Below are 17,032 nucleotides of genomic sequence, written 5' to 3'. Positions count from 1 at the left end.
CCCTATTGTAGCACTCACAGATTCCATCTTGTCAGCCCCAGCTATTATTCTAGAAAAAGCACTTACTCCACTTACCAAAAAAGCACCATCATATCTACTTGACACCAATGATTTCCTGAGACAAATACGTGATCTCCAACTCTTGGAAAGTGATATATTGGCTACATTTGATGTATGTAGCCTCTATACATCCATTGAACATGTGAAAGGCATTAGGGCAGTTGAATGGTTGTTGGCATTATCCACCTATAATGACAATGAAAAAAACTTTTTCCTAAGTTTGCTCACCACCATACTGCATGAAAATTACTTCCTATTTCAGGACACTTTTTTTCGCCAGCAGCGGGGGACCGCGATGGGTTCGAATGCCGCACCGCCTTATGCAAACTGTTATATGTCATGGTTCGAAAAAGAATATATATATGGTGACACTCTATACAAGGACCACTGCATTTTCTGGAGACGATTTATCGATGACATATTTTGCGTGTGGCGGGGCGACATTCGAACCCTCGAACAATTCATGCATTACATCAACTCTGTGTGGAAGGAACTGCAGTTCACCATGCATTCAGATATGTCTAAAATTAATTTCCTTGACACTTGGGTCATAAAAGATGAGAAGGGACAGATACATACAGACCTGTACACCAAGGATACTGACCGCAACAGTCTGCTGCACTTCACCAGCAACCATCCACCTGCAGTCAAAAAATCACTTCCCTATTCACAACTACAGAGAGTGAACAGGATAGTGTCTGACACCGACATGAGAACGGCGCGTCAGGAGGAAATGTTAGACAAATTCCGTGACAGAGGCTATCCGCGAGATCTGTTAAATACACAACAGGCGAAACCGCCTAAAGACAGTACCACTACTAGTGTTAAACCGCCACGGGTCCCTTTTGTGGTGAAATACCACCCCTGGGTCACCAAATGCAGGACTATCCTCAACAAACATTGGAGTATTCTCAGCAGAGCCTACCCCAATGTCACGGAATTTCAATCTCCCCCTATGATATGCTACAAAAGGTGCAAAAACATCCGAGACATCCTAGTCAGGGCTGATGTAGGTAGTGACAGACATACCCAGCGCCAGGCCACCCTCTCAACACCCAAGAATGGGACATACCCATGCCTTCAATGTATATACTGCTCTAGTGTCATTAAAGGGGAACACTTCACCCACCCATACACAGGGGAAAAATTTAAAATAAATGGCTTCTTTACTTGTAATAGTAATTTCGTTGTCTATCTCCTGAAGTGTCCCTGTGGTCTTGTGTATGTCGGTGAGACCTCCATGAGGATGAAAGACCGTTTTTGTAAACACAAATCTACTATTAGAAAGAAAAATTTACTACTCCCCATCCCACATCATTTTGAGGAACACCGACATGCCATTTCCCAGCTACGCTTCCAGATTATAGAGCACGTATCACTGCCCAGGAGAGGAGGAGACAGGTGTAAAATGCTCAAAAAAAGAGAAGCCTTCTGGATCCATCGCCTCCAAACCCTAGAACCAAAGGGATTAAATCGTGATTATGACTTAAACAGTTTTTTATAAACTTTATTGTGCAGTGACCCTCTCAACATGTTCCCTCTTTCTTTCTTCCACAGAGAACTTGACTCCAATCTATATCATTTAGTGCTTGATCAGGGCGTAAGTGTACCACGCATAATAGCAGCACCGCTGCATTCAGTATTTTGCATTATATCACAAGGTTTAGCAAAATGTGGCAGTGTAAAGCATGGTGTACTGTGCATTAATTATGTTCTTTTTCCTCTTTTTTCTTTTGAATTAGTTTGCTATAGTAACTAGCATCCAGCATGTTATATCATATCTTTGGAAATATATCATTCAGTGCTTGATCAGAGCGTAAGTTTACCACGCATAATAGCAGCACCGCTGCATTCAGTATTTTGCATCATATAACAAGGTTTAGCAAAATGTGGCAGTGTAAAGCATGGTGTACTGTGAATTAATTATGCTCTTTTTTCTCTTTTTTTCTCTGAATTAGTTTGTCATAATAACTAGCATCCAGCATGTTATATTACATCCCCAGCATTATATGATTCACAGCTTACAGCAGTGCCTAGCCTGGTGCCCTATCAAGCAATTAATGTCAGCTGCTCATCCACCTGTTCTATCACTATCTCTGCATTGTTGTGTCCTTTGTTTACAATGTTGCCATGGTAACCTGATGTCATTTCCTGCTCTATCGCGGTCTATTTAAATTGTCTGTAACTTGTACACACTATGTTTTGACAAAGGCTCACAGTAGCCGAAACGCACGCGTCACTTATCATTTGTATGTGACCATTAAATCTATTTGAAATTATTACTGAAGCGAGTGCTGGTCCTTACTATACCATTATCTGTGGATCTTCCTCCCGGGACGCGCGCACCGCACCGCTGAAAGCAGAAGTGCCGCTTGTATCTTCTCTTGGAGCTGTACAGATAATGACACTTAGTTCACAATGTTTGGACCGATGAAAGGTCCTCTTTAATTGTGGAATAATATAAAAAAAATATAAAAGAATCTATCTCTAGTAAATACCGGTTAATACAATTCAAGATCATGCATCGACTGTACTACACCCCTTTATCCTTATCCAAGATGTTTAGAGATAAAAATGATAGATGTCTGAAGTGCCATGGAGAAGCAGCAAGCTATTGCCATCTCTGGAACTGTCCATATATTCAGAATTTCTGGCAACAGATATATGCTGAATTAGCAAGCAATATGCCTCAAAGATTGACACCATGTATAGAACAATCAATATTTGGCTTACTCTCCAATAGTATTGAATCTAAACAAGATAAACGTAGATGGCTAGTGGGGCTTCAATTAGCAAGAGTCCTGATAGTAAACAAGTGGGGCTCTAAAAGTAACCCCGAGATTATGGAATGGAGAACTCTGATGAATAGGTTAATTACTTATGAACGCATAATCCAATTGGACTGGCTGTCTAGGCTGGGAGTTCCACCGACGATGACCCAGGGGTTGTTTTGGGGGGATATTGGGGGGTTTATGGGGAGGGGGAAATATAAATGAAAAATTATTTCGATAATATGTAGAATAATTGATACCCATGATATTTAATATTCTTAATTAGAATTGCTAAGTTATGTATTTTTTTTATATCTGACTCAAATAAATAATATAAAAAATAATCAATCAGCCTATGAGGCAAACAGGCTGGTCAGGAGTGCACGACCAAATGGAGTCAGCCACACCTCCAGTACAAACTGCAAAGAAACAAAAAAGGGGGTCAGTCAGCACATCTCAATGCGCAGGTGCACGTGGCTGAAAACGCAACATAGAACAAAACATACAATGCAACAGCTCTCTGCAAACCAAATTAGCTTGAGTATAAAGCTTAGCCTGCTCTGCATGCATGTTGGTACTTGCGTTCCCTGGATTCAATGGAGGCCATTTTGGCACCAAAAATGATAAAAACCAAAGGGGTATATGTGTGTAGTAGTAGGGCACACCTACATTCGGCTACACATGGAGACAGGCTGTATTGTGTTAGCAATTTATTGGGACTATAACATCACATCATAATATAGCAATAAATACACAATAATAAAACTCTAAAAATTCCCTTAAAATATATAGATGACCGAGTATAGCATAAGTATGGTGCACAAAAATAGATAAGGTGTATACATATGATGGTCTCAGTTATTATATAAGAGTCATTGCGCCAACATAGACGTTGTATATAGAGGATGGCACTGCCGACTATAAGGTGTACAAGAGTGTGGGACCACTGAGGAAGGAGTCGTAGGTAACTCCGAAACGCGTATGGTAAAGACTTCTCATGGAGGTAGACAAGTAACTCTACAAAATAAAATCAAAAAATCTGGAGCGCTTCAGTAAAAACTAGAGAAACAACGGTAAGAGGGATCGGTGACCTAACAGAAACGCGGGACGCCGTGAGATACGAATTCAAACAAGGCAGGGCGGATTGGTACGTCTACAAACTTACTGAACTAACAACCGCTGTTACCATTTTTAATAAATCGGCATACCTGCTCTCCGTACACCGAAGATCCCCAGAACCACTGCAGGGTACACTCACTGAACAGGCATTTGAAGTCAGAACTGCCATTTCCAACTCCGCAACACGTGGGACGCCACGGTATATGCGGCAGATATGGCGTAATCCTTATACCAAGAGATACCAGTTTATGCCACAGCTTAGGTTATACATACAGATAAGAGTGACAGTAGAACGGTTACGTCGGAGATTGTACACCACATACCTTCTAGAGTCACTTCAAAGACACCATATATATGGGTGAACACGTAACAATAGCGTACAAATCTGTTCATCCAATCTGGAGGGGAAAACTAACAAGGACAAGAAGGAGATACAACAAACATATGGTATCAACCAGGACCTGTAGTAGATTTGAGCGCAACATATGAACTACAATATGGATATTCAAACCCATTAGTGACTTTATCATATAAATCGTTTTTACAGCATACCCATCAGTCACCAGTACAGACGAGTGATCGGCACCAAGCGACTATTATACACGAGATAATGCCGCAGGTGTGATCATCACCACACTCTTGTACACCTTATAGTCGGCAGTGCCATCCTCTATACAACGTCTATGTTGGCGCAATGACTCTTATATAATAACTGAGACCATCATTTGTATACACCATAATCATATGTATACACCTTATCTATTTTTGTGCACCATACTTATGCTATACTCTATATATTTTAAGGAACTTTTTTGAGAGTTTTATTATTGTGTTTTTATTGCTTTATTATGATGTGATGTTATAGTCCCAATAAATTGATAGCACAATACAGCCTGTCTCCATGTGTAGCCGAATGTAGGTGTGCCCTACTACTACACACATATATCGCATTGACCTTGAATATTGGGTGGATCTTTCCAGTAGGTGCACCCTATCCACACTACTAAGAGTAGGTGAGCCATCCAAAGGGGGCCCAGCCTGCATGTGGAACCTACACCCCCTGGACTTCATGGTCGCTGTCATGGCAGGTTGAACTTAGGCCCCTTTCACACGGGCGAGAATTCCGCGCGGGTGCAATGCGTAAAGTGAACGCATTGCACCCGCACTGAATCCGGACCCATTCACTTCAATGGGGCTGTTCAGATGAGCTGTGATTTTCACGCATCACTTGTGCGTTGCGTGAAAATTGCAATATGTTCTATATTCTGCGTTTTTCACACAACGCAGGCCCCCTAGAAATCAATGGGGAAGCGTGAAAATCGCAAGCAAGTGCGGATGCGGTGCGATTTTCACACATGGTTGCTAGGAGATGATAGGGATAAGCAACCCCATTAAAGTCTAATCACTGTATTATTTTTTATAAGGGGAAATAATAGCATTCTTAATACAGAATGCTTACAAAAATGTGGCTTGAGAAAAAGAAAACTCTCAGGCTATGACCTGAGCGCTGCGATTGGCCAGCGCTACAGCCTGGGAGAAGGAGACGCCAGCAGGCTCCACCCAGTTGAGCCGAACATATGAAGACACCGGAGCCTATACCGGGAGAACGGACCGGCGCCCAGGGATAATAGTAAGTGCAGGGAGACCCCTGGCGCCGCTCTCCATGTCTGTATACTTAGTTTAGATTTTTTATTCTAGTGAAAGGTCCTCTTTAAAAAACTCTTTGGTTGCTTTTGCAGTATGCTTTGGGTCATTGTCCATCTGCACTGTGAAGCGCCGTCCAATGAGTTCTGAAGCATTTGGCTGAATATGAGCAGATAATATTGCCCGAAACACTTCAGAATTCATCCTACTGCTTTTGTCAGCAGTCACATCATCAATAAATACAAGAGAACCAGTTCCATTGGCAGCCATACATGCCCACGCCATGACACTACCAACACCATGCTTCACTGATAAGGTGGTATGCTTAGGATCATGAGCAGTTCCTTTCCTTCTCCATACTCTTCTCTTTCCATCACTCTGGTACAAGTTGATCTTGGTCTCATCTGTCCATAAGATGTTGTTCCAGAACTGTGAATTTTTTAGATTTTGTTTGGTAAACTCTAATCTGGCCTTCCTGTTTTTGAGGCTCACCAATGGTTTACATCTTGTGGTGAACCCTCTGTATTCACTCTGGTGAAGTCTTCTCTTGATTGTTGACTTTGACACTCATACACCTACCTCCTGGAGAGTGTTCTTGATCTGGCCAACTGTTGTGAAGGGTGTTTTCTTCACCAGGGACAGAATTCTTCGGTCATCCACCACAGTTGCTTTCCTTGGTTTTTTGGTGTTGCTGAGCTCACCAATGCGTTCCTTCTTTTTAAGAATGTTCCAAACAGTTGTTTTGGCCATGCCTAATGTTTTTGCTATCTCTCTGATGGGTGTGTTTTGTTTTTTCAGCCTAATGATGGCTTGCTTCACTGATAGTGACAGCTCTTTGGATCTCATCTTGAGAGTTGACAGCAACAGATTCCAAATGCAAATAGCAGACTTGAAATGAACTCTGGACCTTTTATTTGCTCATTGTAATTGGGATAATGAGGGAATAACACACACCTGGCCATGGAACAGCTGAGAAGCCAATTGTCCCATTACTTTTGGTTTCTTAACATGTGGGAGGCACATATGCAAACTGTTGTAATTCCTACACCGTTCACCTGATTTGGATGTAAATACCCTCAAATAAAGCTGACAGTCTGTAGTTAAAGCACATCTTGTTTGTTTCTTTTCAAATCCATTGTGGTGGTGTATAGAGCCAAAAATGTTAGAATTGTCTCGATGTCCCAATATTTATGGACCTGACTGTATACTGGGGCAGAGTGTGTGACACTATTATATACTGGGGACGAGTGTGTGACACTATTATATACTGTGGCAGAGTGTGAGACACTATTATATGCCAGGGCAGAGTGTGTGACACTATTATATACTGAGGCAGAGTGTGTGACACTATTATATGCCAGGGCAGAGTGTGTGACACTATTACGGTATATACTGGGTGTGACACAGCGAGTGGTTTTGTATGGGAAGGCAGGTATTTTCCTCCCAACATGTGCAGCTGGGCTGGTTTCCAGCCAGGTGAGATCAAATACTGGACCGGAGTTTAAGTGACGGTCCGGGTTTTTGGCAGCACCTGGTTGTTCTTTAATAGGCAGCTGGGATCAGAGTCAGGGCTGTGTCTGTGTATGAGGCTTGTGGCTGGATGCATGCCTGCGACCTGTTTGGGAGGACAAGGGAACGACATCCAGGACTGGGACTCTTTAAGTGGTACCCCCAGCATGGTGTGAAGTGAACACCAGGACTTGACCTTCTTATGCGGTACCTGCAGCAAGGTGTGAATGGAACACCAGGATTTAAACTAAGGTGACTTTGTTTATATTTTGTTAACCTGCCAAGTGTGAATAAACACGGAACTGTTTAAGTTAAAGACTTTGTTGTTGTCTCTATACTGCGTCTGCTAACCTGCCTAGCAGAGCGAAACCCCACATGGGGCAGAGTGTGTGACACTACTATATATCAGGGCAGAGTGTGAGACATTATTATATAGCGGGGCAGAATGTGTAAAACTATTATATCCCTGGGCAGAGCGTGTGGTGCTATTTTACACTGGGACAGAATGTGTGACTCTATTATATACGGGGTCAGAGTGTGTGACACTATTAAATGTCGGGTTAGAGTGTGGGACACTATTATGTACTGGGGCAGAGTGTTTGACACTATATTATATACTTGGGCATTGTATGTTACACTATTATATACCGGGGCAGAGTGCGGGGCACTATACTATACCAGGGAAGAGTGTCACACTGCCACACACACACACAATGGTAACACCTAGTTGTACATTTGTTCATAAACTTCTAGTGGGAATAACAGAGGAATAATAGAACATAGGGTCATTACAATAGATCCTTCAGAATTGTTATTACATGGGAATGCAAATAGTTGCTAAACCACACCATCACAGAGCTGGATAAGGGGATGGGGCTAAGGACTTATGGGGCTAGTAGGAAGGCGCAAGGGACCGTTGTGGATGGAAGGTATGTGTCACCGAGGTTCCTGGCCTCGGTGAAGTAAGAGCCGGTATTTTATGTGTCAGCAGCAGCTATTGCTAATTGACACCTAAAGATTTAGCATGGCTGTCATAGCTGATCTGGAACGACTCTTACTGGGAGTAGTCAAAGTGCTGGGTGGGTGACTACTCCCCATGTTCCAGGCCAGGTTTTGCCAGGCATAAAAAACAGCCAGCACTGCCAGGTGTGTTGGATTTACCTCTCTCTGACAGTGGAGCTCAGGAGTCTCTGTGCTGTGAACTGAGGGCTGTCCTGGGATTTCAGGTTTGAGCCGGGCTAAAGGACTCAGGCCCCTCTAAAGGCGAACAGGCCGGCTAGGGACTTGATGAGGCTGAATGGCTAACAGGGTGTGAATTAACACCCAGGAGAAAAGGTGAGTTTTATTGTTTATGGACTTTCCTTGTGTGTGAACAAACACCAAGCCACCTGTGTTTTGTGATGCACCTTATCTGCATTTTGTTATACACCAATGTGTGAATAAACACCGCTGTTTGATTCAAGAACTGTGTACTTTGCCTCCATACTGCATCCGCTAGTCCTAACTACCAGAGCGAGGAAGTAAGAGAATCTATATGTGCTTACTACTTGGAACTTTGCAAAAAATAAGTACTCCAGAGAAATTAAAGAATGAACTAGAAGGTTCAGAATCTTCATGGTTGAGCATTGGAGTCAGTCAGTAAGGTATTTGCTGTTTAAGGCTGATGGAGACTTTACTGCAGTGAGAGGGACATTGTTAATACACCCTTCACACTTGTACACTGTTCTGGCCAGCCATATCTTAATCCTGTACCCCTCAACTGGAGATTACAGACAAGTTTGTTAGAACCTTATTGCCAGCCTTAGATTTTGCAGAGAGAGACTTTGGAGAGATAGAAGGAAGGAGTACTACAACCACCATCCTTGCTTATATCCATACATTGCTCTTTGGGAAGATTTGCACTGTGAATTGTTTGGAACTGTGCTTGATACCGTTGGATGTACTACAACCCCCATTCTGTACTTTAGTAAAGAGAGACTTATTTATTTTCTACATCTGGCTTGGTCACTGACTCCAGCACCATTCGCCGGTCACAGCACGTACATTTCATGCCTTGCACCTGTTCAACACTCACAACACCAAGGGCACACCAACTACATCAGGACAGAGCCCCAATATCAGGGTGCACCCTCCTATCGCTGCACTGGCCCTAGGGAGCATCAGCGTGAGGATTGCCACGTTGAACAACTGTTGCAGCCAGAATCACTCCCATCCTCTGCTCCTAAAGCCTTATGTAGGTAATATTTTTGAAGAAAAAAAAAGTGTATTCTGGCAAGCCCCATCTCTTCTAATACCCAGCACTGAAAAGCAATGCCCCGACACATGCAAAAAAAAAAAAAAAGTTGTTTTTTCAGATGCCGCCGTTGTTCTTTATGATACAATATTATAAAAAAGGTATATCTATATTTTATACTTATTGACAAACTCTTTAAATGGTGATAATTCAGGGTAGGTCCATGCGTGACTAGCAGCAGAAAATCTGCAGCATTTTTGGGAATCGGCAGCAGAAACAAAATGCACGAAAGGATGCAATTTTCGTAGCATACTTCATGACGTAAATGCTGCTGGTTTGATGCAGTTTTCACTCTCTGCATTGCAAAGGCTGAAATCTTCAGTGAAGATTTGCAGCTTTAGGGCTCAAGCACAAGGCTGTAAGTGTTTTGCGGTTCACAAATTTCAGATCCCAGCCGCATTCATGCTGCCATTTTCTTTTCTACTTCCATAGAAATGTCCTATCCTTTTCCGCAGCGGTCAAGTATAGGACATGTGCAGCAGGGTCCCATTGTTTAGGAATGCTGAGTGGTGATGCAGCCTTAATAGCTTTGCTATCAGCTTCAGTTACTGTTTCTTATGAGAGTGAGGTATCCTGTTACCCGTTTTGCAGAGTAGGGTGTCTTTGGCACTGTTTTCCCGAGGTACTAAGTCCTTTTATATATCAGGAGTGGGCTCCAAATCTCCTGAAGCAGTGAGGGGGGAACGCTCCCTTCATGCAACCACTCCCTTGGTAGGAAGCAGGACTAGCCCACTACTGCCGAAAAGGGGAGAATGGAATTATAAGTTCCATTCTATCTAAAGGTACTCTCTTCCTGGAAACTGTCACGGCTGTGTCATGGTCTGGTGGTACCGTGACACTTTAGCCGTGCATGCTTGTTACCGGTGGCAACGTGTAGTTTATAGCATGTTTACACAATTCCCCTTGAAGGTTGTTGTCCCTTCCATTCTGGTGGGTATGTGGTTAATGTGTGAGCAAGGTGGAGCTGGTTGTGGGCTCTTAGGCCCCTTGCAGACGAGCGTTCCTCCCGCAGCGAGTCCGCATCTCAGCACCCGGCCCGACCTCCCATCGCTGCCGGGAGTCACATAGCATTATATTGATTTATGATGCTATGTAACCCTTACAGTTCTGGATTGTACTGGATAACACTGGTATAATGACTTTTTGAACTCCAGTGCCACAATATTTTGCGGCACAGGTATTTTCACACCACTTTGGCCCCGACAAATTTACCATCTTTTACGCTTGGAAACAGCCATAAAAAAGGGGTAAAAAGTACTCCAAGCATTTGTAATAACGATCCTTCCCGATAATGGGCCCGACAATTGCCCTGTGTAAACCCACCATAAGTCTGTGCCAGACACCTTGGACAACAGCTTCTCTTTTTGTGAGAGCAAGGATTGGGCATGTTGTAATCCACTAATTTTTTTTATCCTGCCATCTGCCATCGAGGGGGAATCTGCAACTTGTAGTCAAACCCGCTGAAATTGGCACGTTTGGCTGACATTCTTCTAATGTGTATGGGCACTGTTGGCGTGACACTCCTATACACGGCCATTCTTGTGTGTCTCTTGGTGTGCTCAGTTACACAAGGTCATCTTTTATTATATTACTGTTTTGCTGTATTTATATGACACCCATATCAGCTCTCCAGAAAATAGAAACACAGGACGGGAGCCAGATGGTCATTTCAAGATCAGGCAGCGTTTTTAACTTCAGCGGGATCATGACATAACCCTTAATCCGTGACTTGAACCTTTCTGTACTAAGCAGAAGATTAATTTATTTAGTCTCTGTGTCACTGAGAGGAAGCATATTATGTGTCCTCCATATGAGCCGGTAAATAATGCTGAAATGTGTAGTGTACCCGGTGGGTTACATATAGGAGATGTGATTAATAACCAAAAAGTCATGAATTTAATATGTGACTGTTGAAGATTAGAGCAATAGTCCCCAAACCTCCAGAGAATCGCTAACCATCAAAAGACACCGAAGAGGAGTCCTCACCTCTCTGTAGACATAATGGGGGGACTTATTAAGACTGGCGTTCCCATGATTCGGTCTTGATCCCCTTGTTCTGGAGTAAGAGGCGTAGACTTGAACCATAACCTACGCCAGTTTCTTGGGTAAGTTATAGTAAATCTGGTGGGCTGGGTGAAATCCAAAAGTGTAGATGCTCCAAAAGTCACAAATATGCACCATAATTTGCTAATTTTGTACGCCACAAAGAGTGATGTAAATAGCTTAATAAATGTCCCCCAATGTGTAAGTGGCAAAAGTGTAGTCACTGTAGCTTAACCCCATAAGGACCCGCGCCGTACATATATGGGCTCTGGAGCACGATCGCCAGGGAATCGCGGCACTATGGCTGCTCTTACTGGCAGGCAGCCATGCCGGGTAAGGCACCATGGCGCTGCACGCCCCCCTGCAGCTCCAAGTCCTGCGATTGGCCGGTCCATGAAGACCGGCACATCGCAGCACAGGAAACTGTCACAGGCATCGGGGGGAGGTCAGGGGGAGGTGGCAGGTGCTGAACTGGTCAGCAACGGTCACCTCCGAAGTGAGGCAGGGGACACTGGTGTTTTGGTTTCCCTCCCAGTGCAGCGCGATAGCTGCAAAGGAAAGGGCAGAACTTCCCTGCATTCAGCCATTATAGCTGGTGACTGCATGCAGAGAGGTTCTGTGCTGCTTGTGGCTTGCTGGGACTTATGGTGCACCACCACTGCTATTTAACCCCAAACCTGCTATTTAACCCTTTCCTGCTGAAAAAAGAAGAAAAGCAGAACATCTAGAATTGCTGCACTGATTTTTTTTTTCATTTGCAGCTGTTCCAGATTCCTAAACCACTATATATAAATATAAGTACAATTTTTTGCCAGTGTTCACTTTTTTAACACTGCAGTGAATTTTCATACGACAGTACTTGCACGCACGCACGATCTCTGTGCGTGCTGCAGAGCACCGATCAGTAGTGTGCTCATTTACATCTGCACATTTTAGAGTTAATTTGTTTTTTCTTTTTTTTTGTGTGAAAAAAGAACTGCAGTTAGTAGTAGTTAGTTTTATATATATATAAATTTCAGTTAGTGTCAGTTTAGAATTTTGCACAAACGCACCATCTGCGTACGTGCATTTTGCAACCACTGAGCACCGATCAGTAGTGTCCATTACTGATCGCTTCTGCTCAGTTTGCACTGCAAGTTGTTTTTTGTGTTCAGAAAATACTTTTCTTTTGTGCAGACTTTTTCTTTCTTTTTTTTGTGCAGAAGACTTTTTTTTTCTTCTAAATTTCATTAAAAATGTATTACAAGCCCCTTCACGTGTGAAAACACTACATACACCCCCCCCCCACATTAAATAAAGGTTTACACATTTCACACGTCACACCCCAATAAAATAAAAATGTCCAATTCATCCCAACGAGTGTACTCTGCTGAAGAGGCATACGCCATCCTTGCCTCTGATACTGAGTCTGCCAGTGAGAGAGAAGAGGATGCCACTTTCCTCTACTCCTCTACCCCCCTCATCATCATCAGCTGATGAGGGACCCTCTAGAAGGCGCCTCAGGGTAGCAGCAGAGGCAGCCCCCCAGAGTGAAGCCTTATGGACCTCAACCCCTGACGATTATCAGCCCCAAATTTCTAAGTTTGAGGCTAACTCAGGAATTCAGATTGTTCGGGCTTCACAGAAACTGATTTTTTTAAATCAAAATCTTCTTCTCAGAAGATTTTGTAAATTTAATGGTGGCCCAAACCAATTTATGCACCCAACAATTCATTGATCAGAACCCTATATCGCCATACGCTAGACCCCTAGGTTGGACCCCCGTAAGTGCAGCAGAGATGATGAAGTTTTGGGGACTCGTGCTGCATATGGGTGTTGTAAAAAAAACAAAGGGTAGGCAATATTGGAGTTTGGACATTTTCTACCAGACTCCGATTTACAGTCGGCCCATGACCTGGAAGGGATTTGAGTCCATTATGAAATTCCTACACTACAATGACAATGCACAGTGCCCACCCCAAAACGACCCAACATTTGACCGTCTGTTCAAAGTTAGGCCCGTCATTGATCACTTTTGAACATCAAGTTTTCTGAGGTGTACAACCCAGAGAAAAATGTCAGTGTAGATGAGTTCCTATTACTCTTCAAAGGGAGGATTCGATTCCAACAGTACCTGCCTAGAAAACGGGCAAGGTATGGCATAAAGTTATACAAACTTTGTGAGAGTAGCACCAGGTACAACCACAAGTTCCGCATTTACAAAGGGAAAGATTCCAGGATAGAACCCCCAGAATGCCCCCCCCCCCCATCCTAAGAGTTAGTAGGAGGAGAGTGTGGGACTTACTGCACCCACTGCTGGATAAGGGTTACCACCTCTATGTGGAAAACTATTATACCAGCATACCCCTATTCACGTCCCTAACTGCCAGAGGTACTGTGGCTTACGACACAGTGCACAAAAATCAGAGAGGCCTCCCTAGATCCCTGGTAGGGCAACCACTGAGAATGGGTGAAAGTAGGACTCTCCTCCGTGAGGACAAGTACGAGGACAAGAGGGATGTCCTTTTACTGACCACCATTCACACTAATGCCAGCTCCCCTGCCCCTGTATGTGGTACCACTACCCCAAAACCAGTTTGTATCCTGAACTACAACAGGTACATGGGAGGGGTGGATCTTTCAGATCAACTTCTGAAGCCCTACAGTGCCACACGAAAAACGAAAGTGTGGTAGAAAAGGTGGCCGTACACATTGTACAGATGGCAATGTGCAATGCGTATGTGCTATTTCAATCTGCAGGCCACACAGGAACTTTCCTTCAGTTCAAAGAGGTGGTTATCAAGGCTCAAATTTTTCGAACACAGGCCAGGGAGGGTCCCAGTACTTCTGGAAGTCATGGTGCCCATGTCGTACCAGGGCAACATTTTACAGGTCAAGTACCCCAGACAACAAGGAAGGGAAGGACCCAAAAAAAGATGCAGGGTGTGTTCCAAAAGGGGGATAAGAATAGACACCATTTACCACTGCGAAACCTGCCCTGAAAAACCTGCCCTGCGCATGCAGAAGTGTTTCAGAATCTACCACACATCCACGGAGTATTAATTTAATTTCATCCATGATGTACCCTGTAGTTTTACCACCTTATAGCTCTGATTTAGTCCGTATAGCTTACAGTACATATCCACTTTTCACCAACCACTACATATTCTTTTCTGTGAGACTGTTAGGTCAAAAGTGCCCTTTCCAGCCCTTAAAATGTTTGTACAGGGGTGCTTTTTCCAAAATGGGGTCACTTCTTGGGGTTTTTAATTTCTGGGAACCTCAGGAATCTTTTAAATGCGACATGACACATAAAATCCATGTCTGCCAATTCAGTCCTGCAAAAAACATATTTTGCACTTTGCCTCTAGAGCCCTGCTGTGCGCCCATACAGCAGGCTACAAGCACATATCGGGTGTTTCCTGAATGGGGAACATATACAGGGGCGCATTTTCTCCTTTAACCCCTTGTGAAAGTGAAAAATTTGGGTCTGCTAGTAATTTTTCATTTTTTCAAATGTGTGCTCTGAAATGCTTAAACAAGTGTTTCTGCCTTCTGTGAGACACCCGTTTGCTGAAAAGTACCATTTCTACCACTTAAAATGTTCGTACAGGGGTGCTATTTCCAAAATAGAGTCACTTTTTGGGGTTTTTAATTTCTTGGGACCTCAGAAATCTTTTAAATGCGACATGGCACCTAAAATCCATGACTGTTTATTCAGGCCTGAAAAAAACATATTTTGCACTTTGCCTCTAGAGCCCTGCTGTGTGCCCATACATGATTTTTTTGAGCACATATAGGGTGTTGCCGTTTTCTTGGGGAAATGGGTAACAAAATGTGGGGTGCATTTTGTCCTGTTACCCCTTGTGAAAGTAAAAAAATGTGGGTGTTTCTGGAAAACAGTGTAATTTTTGATTTCACAGCCAAGAATTTCCTAATTCTGTGAAACGCCTGATGGGTCAAAGTGCTCACTGCACACCTTGAAATATTCCTTGAGGGGTGTAGTTTCCGGAATGGGGTCACTTTTTGGGGGTTTCCACTGTAGGGGCACCTCAGGGTGTGTTCACATGCGAGATAGCTCCCAATTACTGCTCCAGCTAAATCCGCTCTCCAAAAGCCATATGGTGCTCCTTCCACTCTGAGGCCTGCTGTGCGCCTATACATCAGTTTTTGAGCACACATGGGGTGTTTCTGTAAACTCCAGATTAAGGGTAATAGATTTGGGGTTTTGTTTGGCTGTTAACCCTTGATGTGTTGCAGAAAAAATAGATTCAAATTAAAAAATCTGCTAAAAAAAGTGAAATTTTTAAATTTCATTCCCATTTTCCTTTAATTCTCGTGGGGCACCTAAAGGGTTAACAAAGTTAGTTTTGAATAGCTTGAGGGGTGTAGTTTATAAAATTGGGTGATTAATGGGTGGTTTCTAATATGTAAGCCCTACAAAGTGACTTCAGACCTGAACTGGTCCTGAAAAAATTGGGTTTTGGAAATTTTCTTAAAAATTTTAAGATTTGCTTCTAAACTTCTAAGCCTTCTAACGTCCCAAAAAAATAAAATGTAATTTTCAAAATGATCCAAACATGAAGTAGACATATGGGGAATGTAAATTAATAACTATTTTTGTAGGTATTACTACAGTCCTGATCAAAAGTTTAAGACCACTTGAAATATGGCAAAAAATCATATTTTACATTGTTGGATCTTAACAAGGTTCCAAGTAGAGCTTCAACATGCAACAAGAAGAAATGAGAGTGAGACAAAACATTTTTTGAGCATTCAATTAATTGACAATAACGATTAAACTGAAACAGGCTGTTTTTCAGCTGATCCAAATTTTAGGACCACATGCCTTTAAAAGGCCAAATCTGTGCAAAGATGTGAATTCATTGTCATTTTTTGTCAGGTAGTCACACGTTGTGATGGCAAAGGCAAAAAAACTCTCCCTTTTTGAACGTGGTCGGGTTGTTGAACTGCATAAGCAGGGTCTCTCACAGCGCGCCATCGCTGCTGAGGTGGGACGCAGTAAGACAGTCATTTGGAATTTCCTAAATGATCCTGAGGGTAATGGAACAAAAAAGTCATCAGCACTGAGCCAGAGGATCCAATTGGCTGTCCGTCAAGACACTGGACGATCCTCGACCCAAATTAAGGCCCTTACTGGTGCTGACTGCAACCCCATATCCATCAGATGGCATCTGAGACTAAAGGGCTTCAAAAACGAAAAACGTCTTCAAAGACCTTGTCTCCTTGATCGCCACAGAACTGCTCGTTTGGACTTTGCAAGAGAGCACCAAACATGGAACATTCAAAGGTGGCAGAAAGTTTTATTCTCTGATGAGAAAAAAATTAACCTTGATGGTCCTGATGGTTTCCAACGTTACTGGCATGACAAGCAGATCCCACCTAAGATGTTTTCTACGCGCCACAGTGGAGGGGGCATCATAATGGTCTGGGGTGCTTTTTCCTTCAGTGGAACAATGGAGCTTCAGGAAGTGCAGGGGCGTCAAATGGCCGCTGGCTATGTCCAGATGTTGCAGAGAGCATTCCTCATGACTGAGGGCCCTCGTCTGTGTGGTAACGACTGGGTTTTTCAACAGGACAACGCTACAGTACA

This window comes from Bufo bufo, chromosome 10, assembly GCF_905171765.1.
Source record: "Bufo bufo chromosome 10, aBufBuf1.1, whole genome shotgun sequence".
In the NCBI taxonomy this organism is placed as follows: Eukaryota; Metazoa; Chordata; class Amphibia; order Anura; family Bufonidae; genus Bufo; species Bufo bufo.
The sequence above is the reverse complement of the archived record's forward strand: the minus strand, read 5'-3'. Positions refer to the sequence as shown.